At 55.4% G+C, this 12672-nt stretch overlaps 1 non-coding gene across 1 annotated transcript; it reads left to right on the top strand.

Annotated features, from left to right (window-relative positions):
* The first annotated feature begins 6894 nt into the window (after positions 1 to 6894).
* Positions 6895 to 6966, top strand: TRNAC-GCA (transfer RNA cysteine (anticodon GCA)). The gene has a single exon. It is a non-coding gene; the product is annotated as a tRNA-Cys (tRNA).
* The last annotated feature ends 5706 nt before the right edge of the window (positions 6967 to 12672 follow it).

Raw genomic sequence — 12672 nt, 5'->3', positions numbered from 1 at the left:
TGGGCACAGGAGGGGGCAGGAGATAGGGGTGAAGGAGGTGCAAGGGTTGGGAGTGCAGGAGCTGGGGGGAAAGGGGGACAGGGATGGTCCAGGGGCGATGGGGAAGTGCTAAAGTACAAGTTTTGCCCAGGGAACCATTTCCCCTAACGCTGATCCTTGATAACATTTCTTGCTGGGAGGGGGAGGGGGAGGAGAGAGGGATGAGGCGTTTTCTCTCTGTTTCTTTCCTCTCCATTTTCTGCTCCTTCCTTCAATTCCAGAAACCTCCCTTGTGTTTCAGACTGTGCAGTGACGCCCTCCCCACCCCAGGCCTCTGGAGCCTTTGGAGCAGAAAGATCCCATTTAGTCCTATCCTTTGTTTCCTATCTTTTAACCAGTTATTTATCCACATGAGGACCTTCCGGAGGTGAAAGTAAGCAGGTATGTTACGGTATGGGGTACTGGCAAGAGCCAGTACGCTGTGCCAGCCCGGCCCGTCTTCCCCAGGCTGGTGATTTAAAGGACCCATGCCTCCCTGCTGCAGTTGGACCCCAGGCCCTTTAAATCACCTCCCGAGCCCCCCTGCCAGAGTCCTGGGGAGCAAATCACTGTCGTGGATGCTGCTCTCTCCCGCTCTGCGAACACAGAGCAGGGGCGGCAGAAGCTTCCTTACAGTGTGGGGGCACTGTTATCCGAACTGTGGCACCCCCATGACACTCCATCCCTAAGGACCCCCACTCACAGCACTTCTCCCCTCGAGGCCACATCCACAGAACGCCTCTTCCCCAAGACTGCACCCTTCCCCCTCCCCCATCATTTGTCCTAACAGCCAGTAAAAAGTGGTGAGGCCATGATCCTCTAACCGCCCTGTTCCAGCACCCCTGACACAGAGCTAAGCAGGCAGCAGTGTGTACGTGTATGTGTGTGTGTGTGACAGAGAGTGCTGGGCTGTGCTGAGCTGAGCCAGTGAGAGAAGAGGGGCTGATGTCGGGGCTGTCCCCTGCCTCAGGACTGGTTGCTTCCAGCAGCTGTCTGAACTTAGAGACAGTGTGCCGACACACTCACTCTTCCACAATGCACACACTGTCTCTCCCCCACCAAGCACACTGCAGTTGAAAAGCAGCTGGCAATCTAGTAGGATGCCCATGGAACAATGGGATAGAAAACTGTATCATGTGATGCTGTACCAGCCTGTGAGGCATTGCAAACCCTTCCCAAAGCACCCTGCAGCCAGTTGCACAGTGGAATAGCTACCACAATGCACTGCTCTCTGCGGCCATCCAAGAGATGCTAGCATGGATGTGCTCTGGTGACACAGGATGGACATGCAATAGCTGTTCAATTAAAACACTTTAACTAAAGCCATGTTATTCTTTCATCTAGACATAGCTTAAGAATGAGACAAGACTCAGCTCCATCAAAACAGAAGAACCACAGCTTCCTCCATAATTGACAGGATTTGAACCTGCACAGGGAGACCCCAATGGATTTCTAGCCTATCACCTTAACCACTCAGCCACAACTACTTACTTGATATGTGGCTTTCACTGTCCTCTAGTTCTGTTCTCACTGAGTGATCAATTCCAGTTGTTTCCTCAGACCAGCTTCCACAACACACACACTGCTGTGCCATTGTGTAAGTGTGTCCATGGCTGAACAGCAAGAATTCCTGCTCCTTTCCCTTCTGGCTGGAGCATGAGGCGAGTGCGTTTGTGGTCAGGGCCGCCCAGAGGATTCTGGTGGCCTGACGTCTTCGGCAGCAGGGTGCCTCCGCTTCAGCGGTAATTCGGCAGCACGGGGTCCTTCTGCTCCTGGATCAGCTGCCGAAGTGCCCCGAAGACTCACAGTGGGGGCCCCTGCAGCTGAATTGCCACCGAAACGGGACCCACCGCCGAAGTGCAGCTAGGTCTTCAGGGCAAAGACCAGGAGCGGAAGAAGCTGCGGGGGGCCCGGGCCCCGCAAGAGTTTTCTGGGGCTCCCAGAGCAAGTGAAGGACCCCGCTCGAGGGGCCCCAAAAAACTCTTGTGGGGGCCCCTGCGGGGCCCGAGGCCTGGGACAAATTGCCTCACTTGCCCCCCACCCCCCCGGGCTGCCCTGTTTGTGGTTAATGACATAGCTGTAGCTTGTTGTCCATTTCATAGACTCATAGACTCTAGGACTGGAAGGGACCTCGAGAGGTCATCGAGTCCAGTCCCCTGCCCTCATGGCAGGACCAAATACTGTCTAGACCATCCCTGATAGACATTTATCTAACCTACTCTTAAATATCTCCAGAGATGGAGATTCCACAACTTCCCTAGGCAATCTATTCCAGTGTTTAACTACCCTGACAGGAACTTTTTCCTAATGTCCAACCTAAATCTCCCTTGCTGCAGTTTAAGCCCATTGCTTCTTGTTCTATCATTGGAGGCTAAGGTGAACAAGTTTTCTCCCTCCTCCTGATGACACCCTTTTAGATACCTGAAAACTGCTATCATGTCCCCTCTCAGTCTTCTCTTTTCCAAACTAAACAAACCCAATTCCTTCAGCCTTCCTTCATAGGTCATGTTCTCAAGACCTTTAATCATTCTTGTTGCTCTTCTCTGGACCCTCTCCAATTTCTCCACATCTTTCTTGAAATGTGGTGCCCAGAACTGGACACAATACTCCAGTTGAGGCCTAACCAGCGCAGAGTAAAGCGGAAGAATGACTTCTCGTGTCTTGTTTACAACACACCTGTTAATGCATCCCAGAATCACGTTTGCTTTTTTTGCAACAGTATCACACTGTTGACTCATATTAAGCTTGTGGTCCACTATGACCCCTAGATCTCTTTCTGCCATACTCCTTCCTAGACAGTCTCTTCCCATTCTGTATGTGTGAAACTGATTGTTCCTTCCTAAGTGGAGCACTTTGCATTTATCTTTATTGAACTTCATCCTGTTTACCTCAGACCATTTCTCCAACTTGTCCAGATCATTTTGAATTTTGACCCTGTCCTCCAAAGCAGTTGCAATCCCTCCCAGTTTGGTATCGTCCGCAAACTTAATAAGCGTACTTTCTATGCCAACATCTAAATCGTTGATGAAGATATTGAACAGAACCGGTCCCAAAACAGACCCCTGCGGAACCCCACTTGTTATACCTTTCCAGCAGGATTGGGAGCCATTAACAACTACTCTCTGAGTACGGTTATCCAGCCAGTTATGCACCCACCTTATAGTAGCCCCATCTAAATTGTACTTTCCTAGCTTATCTATAAGAATATCATGCGAGACTGTATCAAATGCCTTACTGAAGTCTAGATATACCACATCCACCGCTTCTCCCTTATCCACAAGGCTCGTTATCCTATCAAAGAATGTTATCAGATTAGTTTGACACGATTTGTTCTTTACAAATCCATGCTGGCTATTCCCTATCACCTTACCACCTTCCAAGTGTTTGCAGATGATTTCTTTGATTACCTGCTCCATTATCTTCCCTGGCACAGAAGTTAAACTAACTGTTCTGTAGTTTCCTGGGTTGTTTTTATTTCCCTTTTTATAGATGGGCACTATATTTGCCCCCTTCCAGTCTTCTGGAATCTCCCCCGTCTCCCATGATTTCCCAAAGATAATAGCTAGAGGCTCAGATACCTCCTCTATTAACTCCTTGAGTATTCTAGGATGCATTTCATCAGGCCCTGGTGACTTGCAGGCATCTAACTTTTCTAAGTGATTTTTTACTTGCTCTTTCCTTATTTTCTCTTCTAAATCTACCCTCTTCCCGTAAGCATTCACTATACTAGACATTCCTTCAGACTTCTCAGTGAAGACCGAAACAAAGAAGTCATTAAGCATCTCTGCCATTTCCAAGTCTCCCGTTACTGTTACCCCCTCCTCATTGAGCAGTGGGCCTACCCTGTCCTTAGTCTTCCTCTTGCTTCTAATGTATTGATAAAAAGTCTTCTTGTTTCCCTTTATTCCCATAGCTAGTTTGAGCTCATTTTGTGCCTTTGCTTTTCTAATCTTGCCTCTGCATTCCTGTGTTATTTGCCTATATTCATCCTTCGTGATCTGACCTAGTTTCCATTTTTTATATGACGCCTTTTTATTTTGTAGGTCACGCAAGATCTCAAGGGTAAGCCAAGGTGGTCTTTTGCCACATTTTCTATCTTTCCTAACCATCGGAATAACTTGCTTTTGGGCCCTTAATAGCCTCCCTTTGAAAAACTGCCAACTTTCCTCAGTTGTTTTTCCCCTCAGTCTTAATTCCCATGGGACCTTGCCTATCAGCTCTCTGAGCTTACCAAAATCCGCCTTCCTGAAATCCATTGTCTCTATTCTGCTGTACTCCCTTCTACCCTTCCTTAGAATTGCAAATTCTATGATTTCATGATCACTTTCACCCAAGCTTCCTTCTACTTTCAAATTCTCAACAAGTTCCTCCCTATTTGTTAAAATCAAGTCTAGAACAGCTTCCCCCCTAGTAGCTTTTTCAACTTTCTAAAATAAGAAGTTGTCTGCAGTGCAGTCTAGGAACTTATTGGATAGTCTGTGCCCTGCGGTGTTATTGTCCCAACATATATCTGGATAGTTGAAGTCCCCCATCACCACCAAATCTTGGGCTTTGGATGATTTTGTTAGTTGTTTGAAAAAAGCCTCATCCACCTCTTCCGCCTGATTAGGTGGCCTGTAGTAGACTCCCAGCACGACATCACCTGTGTTTTTTTACCCCTTTTAGCCTAACCCAGAGACTCTCCACCCTTCCGTCTCCTATGTCCATCTCCACCTCAGTCCAAGTGTGTACATTTTTAATATATAAGGCAACACCTCCTCCCTTTTTCCCCTGTCTATCTTTCCTGAGCAAACTATACCCATCCACACCAACATTCCAGTCGTGTGTATTATCCCACCAAGTTTCAGTAATGCCAATAATGTCATAGTTGTATTTATTTATTAGCACTTCCAGTTCTTCCTGCTTATTACCCATACTTCTTGCATTTGTATAAAGGCATCTAAGATACTGGTTTGATTTTGCCTCCCAGCTTTGCCCTGACCCTCCTTCCTCTCTGCCATTACAGCCCGTGCTCCCTCCTGTTTCCAACCCATCTCCCAGGTCTTGTTCCCCACTTACCTGTGGGCTTTGCTCACCTGTCCCCGTCGAACCTAGTTTAAAGCCTTGATCATTCAGACAGTCCCTTTCCTGTCATATCCCCAGTATATCAGTGATTGCAATAGCAGGGGGCAGGTTTTCTCTGGGGCACTGAGCTTTGCCAGGGGGTTGATGGCTCCTTTCTTTCCTCACCCTGGAGTAAACTCAGCTTTTTATTCCATCCTTGATGTTTCAAGGAATAACAACAGATGACCAAAGAAAGAGGTGGACAGGGTGGGTCTCAGGGGAGGGGCAGAGAGGTGTGGGTGGTGGGCAGGTCAGGTCAGGGGAGGGGGCAGAGAGATGTGGGAGGTGGGCAAGGCAGGTCTCAGACAAGGGGTCAGAGACGTACAAGCAGTGGGCAGGGCAGGTCTCAGGGGAGGGTCAGAGAGGTACAAGCAGTGGGCAGGGCAGGTCTCAGGGGAAGGTCAGAGAGATGCAAGTGGTGGGCAAGGCCGGTCTAGGGGAGGGGGCAGAGAGGTGTGGGCAGGGCTGGTCTTAGGGGAGGGGGCAGAGAGAGGGGAGGGGACAAAGAGGTGTGAGCGATGGGCAGGGTGGGTCTCAGGGGAGGGGTAGAGAGGTGGGCAGGGCAGGTCTCAGGGGAGGGCTCAGAGAGGTGTGGGCGATGGGCAGGGTGAGTCTCGGGGGAGGGGGCAGAGAGCTGTGGGCAATGAGCAGGTTGAGTCTCGGGGAGGGCTCAGAGAGGTGTGGGCAATGGGCAGGGTGAGTCTCAAGGGAGGGCTCAGAGAGGTGTGGGCAATGGGCAGGGTGAGTCTCAGGGGAGGGGGCAGAGAGGTGTGGGCAGGACAGGTCTCAGAGGAGGGCTCAGAGAGGTGTGGGCAATGGGCAGTGTTGGTCTCAGGGGAGGGGGCAGAGAGGTGTGGGCAGCAGGCAGACCTTGGGGTAGAGGGTGGAATGGCACGAGGAGGCCTTGGGGGAGGAGAGGAGCGAGCGAAAGGTGGACCAGCAGGCCTCAGCCAAAGAGCAGGTGTGGGAAGTGGCCAAATGGGACTGAGGGCAGAGAACAAGTGGGGCCTCAGAAGGAGGAGAATGAGTGGAGTGGGGGGACAGCACCACAGGCTGGGCAGGGCTGTCCACAGGATTCAGGGGGCCTGGGGCAAAATAATTTCAGGGCCCCTTCCATAAAAAAAAGTTGCAATACTATAGAATACTATATGATCATAGGGGCCCCTGCGGGGCCTGGGGCAAATTGCCCCACCTGCCCTCCCTCTGGGCAGCGCTGCCCTCAGCCTCTCCTCGTAAGTCCCCTGCCTCCTAATCATTTTTGTTGCCCTCCCCTAAACTCTCTCCAATTTGTTTCTGTAGTGGGGGGGGGGGGGGGTGAAAACTGGATGCTATGCTCCAGATGTGGCCTCACCAGTGCTGAATGGAGGGGAATAATCACTTCCCTCTATCTGCTTGCAATGTTCCTACTAATCCAGCCCAATATGACCAATTCCCCATATTGAATGCAGACACAGCAATATTTGATAAATTGGTTCCTTTCCATTCAGGAGGTTATTTCCCACCTATTCATAAATAATGAAGATGCTCTAAGTGGAGGGGAGAGAGCTGTCCCGTCGGTGCAGTTAATCCATCTCCTCGAGAGGTGGTAGCTATGTCAGTGGGGGGAAGCTATGCTGGTGTATGTGGAAGCTGTGGTGTCTACATGTGTATATAAAATTTAATCAAACCCCATTTTTAAAACCCCTGTGGTCTGGGAATAGAAAAGGAGCTCTCTGAGGCAGAGCCTGTCCTTCAAAATCCTTAAGATCACTGATTTGCCTATGCAAATATTATGGGGGTATAGCTCAGTGGGAAAGTGTTTGACTGCAAATCAAGTGGTCCTTGGTTCAAATCCAAGTGCTCCCTCACAAACCTGTTTCTTCAGTAAAGATGATTCTATTTCCAATATATTCAGGAGCTCCACTAAATGGGGGTCCCTGAAATACATGTGCACCCTCAATGTTTTCCTGTGCAAATGCATAAAAACCTAGCAAACGTGTCCCCCAGCTGAAATCACTTCCAATCCTCTAAGTGTCTAGGTTTGTTTTCATCAATTAAACAAAGGCACGTGAAAACACATTTTCAGGTCCTTAGCCTCCATGGGCTACAATGTGCAGACGAACAAGAACCACATCCACTTGGCAGGAATGGACTAGTCTGTATTACATTTCCTAAGTTGCCATTGGGACTGAAAACTCTACTGGAGATGGACAGGAACCTCTTAGAAAAATAAAATAACCAAAATTTACCAAACTCCCGGTTACACATTGAAACCTCTCTTTGTGCGCACGGCATCAATTGGGGCTCTAATAAATGGCAGCCTTCCTTTAACACAGATCGTTGTTCTGTGTAACTTTCAGATGCATTCAAATGGCAGTTGTTTACGGGTTATGGGCTGCTAGTTCATGAGCAGGAGCAGTCTCTGTACATTTACCAGCCATAGAGCTTGTTATGTCTGCGTCTAAGTAAGTGCAGAGTTATTTCAATGGCTCCTGTGCTGACACCTGCTGCCCCTTCTGGCTGGTTAATTGCACTATTTGGAACCTGCTCCTAAAATTACACCCTTCCTGGGAGTGTCAAAACTGCCCAAGGAAACCTCATTGGGTTTCAAGGGCAGCTCAAGCAGGGAGGTGAGGGGCTTCAGAGGTTTTTCCTTTGTCACAGGGAGCAGGGTCAGGGGGGCTAGTAGTCATGACCATGGGGTTCTGTTCCTGGCTGTGGGAGGAAAGGGGTGTTTAGGGCATTAGAGTGGGGGCCTAGAAATCAATGAGGAAAACGTCTCCCTTTTCAGCTTCAATGCTCATTGAACAAAAACATGGCTTCTCATCTCATAGGCAGGGCCGGTGCAAGCATATTTTGTGCCCTACGCAAAACTTTCAACTTGCGCCCCCCACCAAAAAAAAAAATCACATACATTATAGACAATACACAGTCACGGAGTAACATGTTATAATTTAGAATTCATGTTTCTGCGCTTTAAGTTTAGCAAATTTAAAAACAAGTTCCTCCAAGTCAATGCTGTGAGCAATGTCATGTTCTAGTGACAAGGTAGATAGCCCAACAACTCTTTGTTGCAACATTGAAGTTCGCATGTATGTTTTTATCAATTTGAGCTTCGAGAAGCTTCGCTCACCACTGGCCACAGAAACTAGGAGAGTCAAGAGGATGAGAAGAGCAATAACTGTGTTAGGGACACTATCTGTCAGCTGGGGGTCAGGGCTGTGGGGGGGATGGGGTCAAGGGGTTTCCAGCTCAGAGGGACTGGGCTGGGAGCTGGGGGTCAGGGCTGTGCGGGGCATGGGGTCGAGGGGGTTTCCAGCTCAGAGAGACTGGGCTCGGAGCTGGGGGTCAGGGTTGTGGGGGGATGGGGTCGAGGGGGTTTCCAGCTCAGAGAGACTGGGCTCGGAGCTGGGGGTCAGGGCTGTGGGGGGGATGGAGTAGAGGGGGTTTCCAGCTCACAGGGACTGGGCTCGGAACTGGGGGTCAGGGCTGTGGGGGGATGGGGCCGAGGGGGTTTCCAGCTCAGAGGGACTGGGCTCGGGGCTGGGGGTTAGGGCTGTGGGGGGGATGGAGTCGACGGGGTTTCCAGCTCAGAGGGACTGGGCTCGGAGCTGGGGGTCAGGGCTGTGGGGGGATGGGGTCAAGGGGGTTTCCAGCTTAGAGGGACTGGGCCCGGAGCTGTGGGTCAGGGCTGTGGGGGGGATGGGGTCGAGGGGGTTTCCATCTCAGAGGGACTGGGCTCAGAGATGGGGGTCAGGCCTGTGGGGGGGATGGAGTCGAGGGGATTTCCAACTCAGAGGGATTGGGATCGGAGCTGGGGGTCAGGGCTGTGGGGGGGATGGAGTCGAGGGGGTTTCCAGCTCGGAGGGACTGGGCTCGGAGCTGGGGGTCAGGGCTGGGGAGGGATGGGGTCGAGGGGATTTCCAGCTCAGAGGGACTGGGCTCGGAGCTGGGGGTCAGGGCTGTGGGGGGATGGGGTCGAGGGGATTTCCAGCTCAGAGGGACTGGGCTCGGAGCTGGGGGTCAGGGCTGTGGGGGGATGGGGTCATGGGGTTTCCAGCTCAGAGGGACTGGGCTCGGAGCTGGGGGTCAGGGCTGTGGGGGGATAGGGTCGGGGGTTTCCAGCTCAGAGGGACTGGGCTCGGAGCTGGGGGTCAGGGCTGTGGGGGGGATGGGGTCGAGGGTGTTTCCAGCTCAGAGGGACTGGGCTCGGAGCTGGCGGTCAGCGCTGTGGGGGGGATGGGATCAGGGGGTCTCCAGCTGAGACGGACTGGGCTCGGAGCTGGGGGTCAGGGCTGTGGGGGGGATGGAGTCGAGGGGGTTTCCAGCTCAAAGGGACTGGGCTCGGAGCTGGAGGTCAGGGCTGTGGGGGGGATGGGGTCGAGGGAGTTTCCAGCTCAGAGGGGCTAGGCTCGGAGCTGGGGGTCAGGGCTGTGGGGGGATGGGGTCGAGGGGGTTTCCAGCTGAGAGGGATTGGGCTCCGAGATGGGGGTCAGGACTGTAGGGGGGATGGGGTCAGGGGGTATCCAGCTCAGAGGGACTGGGCTCGGAGCTGGGAGCCAGGGCTGTGGGGGGATGGGGTCGAGGGGGTTTCCAGCTCAGAGGGAGTGGGCTCGGAGCTGGGGGTCAGGGCTGTGGGGGGGATGGGGTCGAGGGGGTTTCCAGCTCAGAGGGACTGGGCTCAGAGCTGGGGGTCAGGGCTGTGGGGGGGATGGGGTCGAGGGGGTTTCCATCTCAGAGGGACTGGGCTCGGAGCTGGGGGTCAGGGCTGTGGGGGGATGGGGTCGAGGGGTTTCCAGCTCAGAGGGACTGGGCTCAGAGCTAGGGGTCAGGGCTGTCGGGGGGATGGGGTCAGGGGGTTTCTAGCTCAGAGGGACTGGGCTCGGATCTAGGGGTCAGGGCTGTGGGGGAGATGGGGTCATGGGGTTTCCAGCTCAGAGGGACTGTGCCCAGAGCTGGGGGTCAGGGCTGTCGGGGGATGGGGTCAGGGGATTTCCAGCTCAGAGGGACTGGGCTCTGAGCGGAGGGTCCGGGCTGTGGGGGGAATAGGGTTGGGGGGGTTTCCAGCTGAGAGGGACTGGGCTCAGAGCTGGGGCTGAGGGATGTGGGGGCGGGGGGTGGAGTCGAGGGGGTTTCCAGCTCAGAGGGACTGGGCTCAGAGCTGGGGGTCAGGGCTGTGGGGGGGATGGGGTCGAGGGGGTTTCCAGCTCAGAGGGACTGGGCTCAGAGCTGGGGGTCAGGGCTGTGGGGGGATGGGGTCAGTGGGTTTCCAGCTCAGAGGGACTGGGCTCGGAGCTGGGGGTCAGGGCTGTAGGGGGGATGGGGTCAGGGGGTTTCCAGCTCAGAGGGAAGGGGCTCAGAGCTGGGGGTCAGGGCTGTGGGGGGATGGGGTCAGTGGGTTTCCAGCTCAGAGGGACTGGGCTCGGAGCTGAGGGTCAGGGCTGTGGGAGGAATGGGGTCGTGGGGGTTTCCAGCCCAAAGGGACTGGGCTCGGAGCTGGGGGTCAGGGCTGTCGGGGGGATGGGGTCGAGGGGGTTTCCAGCTCAGAGGGAAGGGGCTCAGAGCTGGGGGTCAGGGCTTTGGGGGGGATGGGGTCGAGGGGGTTTCCAGCTCAGAGGGACTGGGCTCGGAGCTCGGGGTCAGGGCTGTGGGGGGATGGGGTCGACAAGGTTTCCAGCTCAGAGGGACTGGGATCGGAGCTGGGGGTCAGGGCTGTGGGGGGGATGGGGTCGAAGAGGTTTCCAGCTCAGAGGGACTGGGATCGGAGCTGGGGGTCAGGGCTGTGGGGGGGATGGGGTCGAGGGGGTTTCCAGCTCAGAGGGACGGGGCTCAGAGCTGGGGGTCAGGGCTGTGGGGGGGATGGGGTCGAGGGGGTTTCCAGCTCAGAGGTGCTGGGCTCGGAGCTGGGGGTCAGGGCTGTGGGGGGGATGGGGTCGAGGGTGTTTCCAGCTCAGAGGGACTTGGGTCGGAGCTGGGGGTCAGGGCTGTGGGGGGGATGGGGTCGAGGGCGTATCCAGCTCAGAGGGACTGGGCTCGGAGCTGGGGGTCAGGGCTGTGGGAAGGATGCGTTCAGTGGGTTTCCAGCTCTGAGGGACTGGGCTCGGAGCTGTGGGTCAGGGCTGTGGGGGGGATGGATTCAAGGGGGTTTCCAGCTCAGAGGGACTAGGCTCGGAGCTGGGGGTCAGGGCTGCGGGGGGGATGGGGTCGAGGGGATTTCCAGCTCAGAGGGGCTTGGCTCGGAGCTGTGGGTCAGGGCTGTGGGGGGATGGGGTCGAGGGGGTCTCCAGCTCAGAGGGCCTGGGCTCGAAGCTGGGGGTCAGGGCTGTGGGGTGAATCGGGTCAGGGGGTTTACAGCTCAGAGGGACTGGGCTCGGAGATGGGGATCAGAGTTGTGGGGGGGGATGGAGTCGAGGGGGTTTCCAGCTCAGAGGGACTGGAATCGGAGCTGGGGGTCAGGGTTGGGGAGGGATGGGATCAAGGGGGTTTCCAGCTGAGAGGGACTGGGCGCAGAGCTGGGGGTCAGGTCTGTGGGGGGGGTGGGGTCAGGGGGTTTCCAGCTCAGAGGGACTGGGCTTGGAGCTGGGGGTCAGGGCTGTAGGGGGGATGGGGAGGAGGGGGTTTCCAGCTCAGAGGGGCTGGGCTCGGAGCTGGGGGTCAGGGCTGTGGGGGAATCGGGTCGAGGGGGTTTACAGCTCAGAGGGGCTGGGCTCGGAGCTGGGTGTCAGGGCTGTGGGGGGATCGGGTCGAGGGGGTATCCAGCTCAGAGGGACTGGGCTCGGAGCTGGGGGTCAGGGCTGTGGGGGGAATGGGGTCTAGGATGTTTCCAGGTCAAAGGGACTGGTCTCGGAGCTGGGGGTCAGGGCTGTGGGGGGGATGGGGTCGAGGGGGCTTCCAGCTCAGAGGGTCTGGGATCGGAGCTGGGGGTCAAGGATGTGGGGGGATGGGGTCGAGGGGGTTTCCAGCTCAGAGGGCCTGGGCTCGAAGCTGGGGGTCAGGGCTGTGGGGTGAATGGGGTCAGGGGGTTTACAGCTCAGAGGGACTGGGATCGGAGCTGGGGGTCAGGGCTGTGGGAGGGATGGGATCGAGGGGGTTTCCAGCTCAGAGGGGCTGGGTTCGGAGCTGGGGATCAGGGCTGTGGGGGGATGGGGTCGAGGGGATTTCCAGCTCAGAGGTACTGGGCTCAGAGCTGGGGGTCAGGGCTGTGGGGGGATGGGGTTAGGGGGTTTCCAGCTCAGAGGGACTGGGCTCAGAGCTAGGGGTCAGGGCTGTGGGGGGGATGGGGTCAGGGGGTTTCCAGCTCAGAGGGACTGGGATCGGAGCTGGGGGTCAGGGCTGGGGAGGGAAGGGATCGAAGGTGTTTCCAGCTCAGAGGGGGACTGGGCTTGGAGCTGGGGGTCAGGGCTGTGGGGGGAATGGGTTCGAGGGGGTTTCCAGCTGAGAGGGACTGGGCACGGAGCTGGGGGTCAGGGCTGTGGGGGGGATGGGATCAGGGGGTTTCCAGCTCAGAGGGACTGGGCTCGGAGCTTGGGGTCAGGGCTGTGGGGGGGATGGGGTCGAGGGGGTTTCCAGCTC

The sequence above is a fragment of the Gopherus flavomarginatus genome (genome assembly GCF_025201925.1).
Source record: "Gopherus flavomarginatus isolate rGopFla2 chromosome 13 unlocalized genomic scaffold, rGopFla2.mat.asm SUPER_13_unloc_3, whole genome shotgun sequence".
Lineage (NCBI taxonomy): Eukaryota > Metazoa > Chordata > Testudines > Testudinidae > Gopherus > Gopherus flavomarginatus.
Note: the sequence above shows the minus strand (reverse complement) of the source record. Positions and strands in the feature narration are given on the sequence as shown.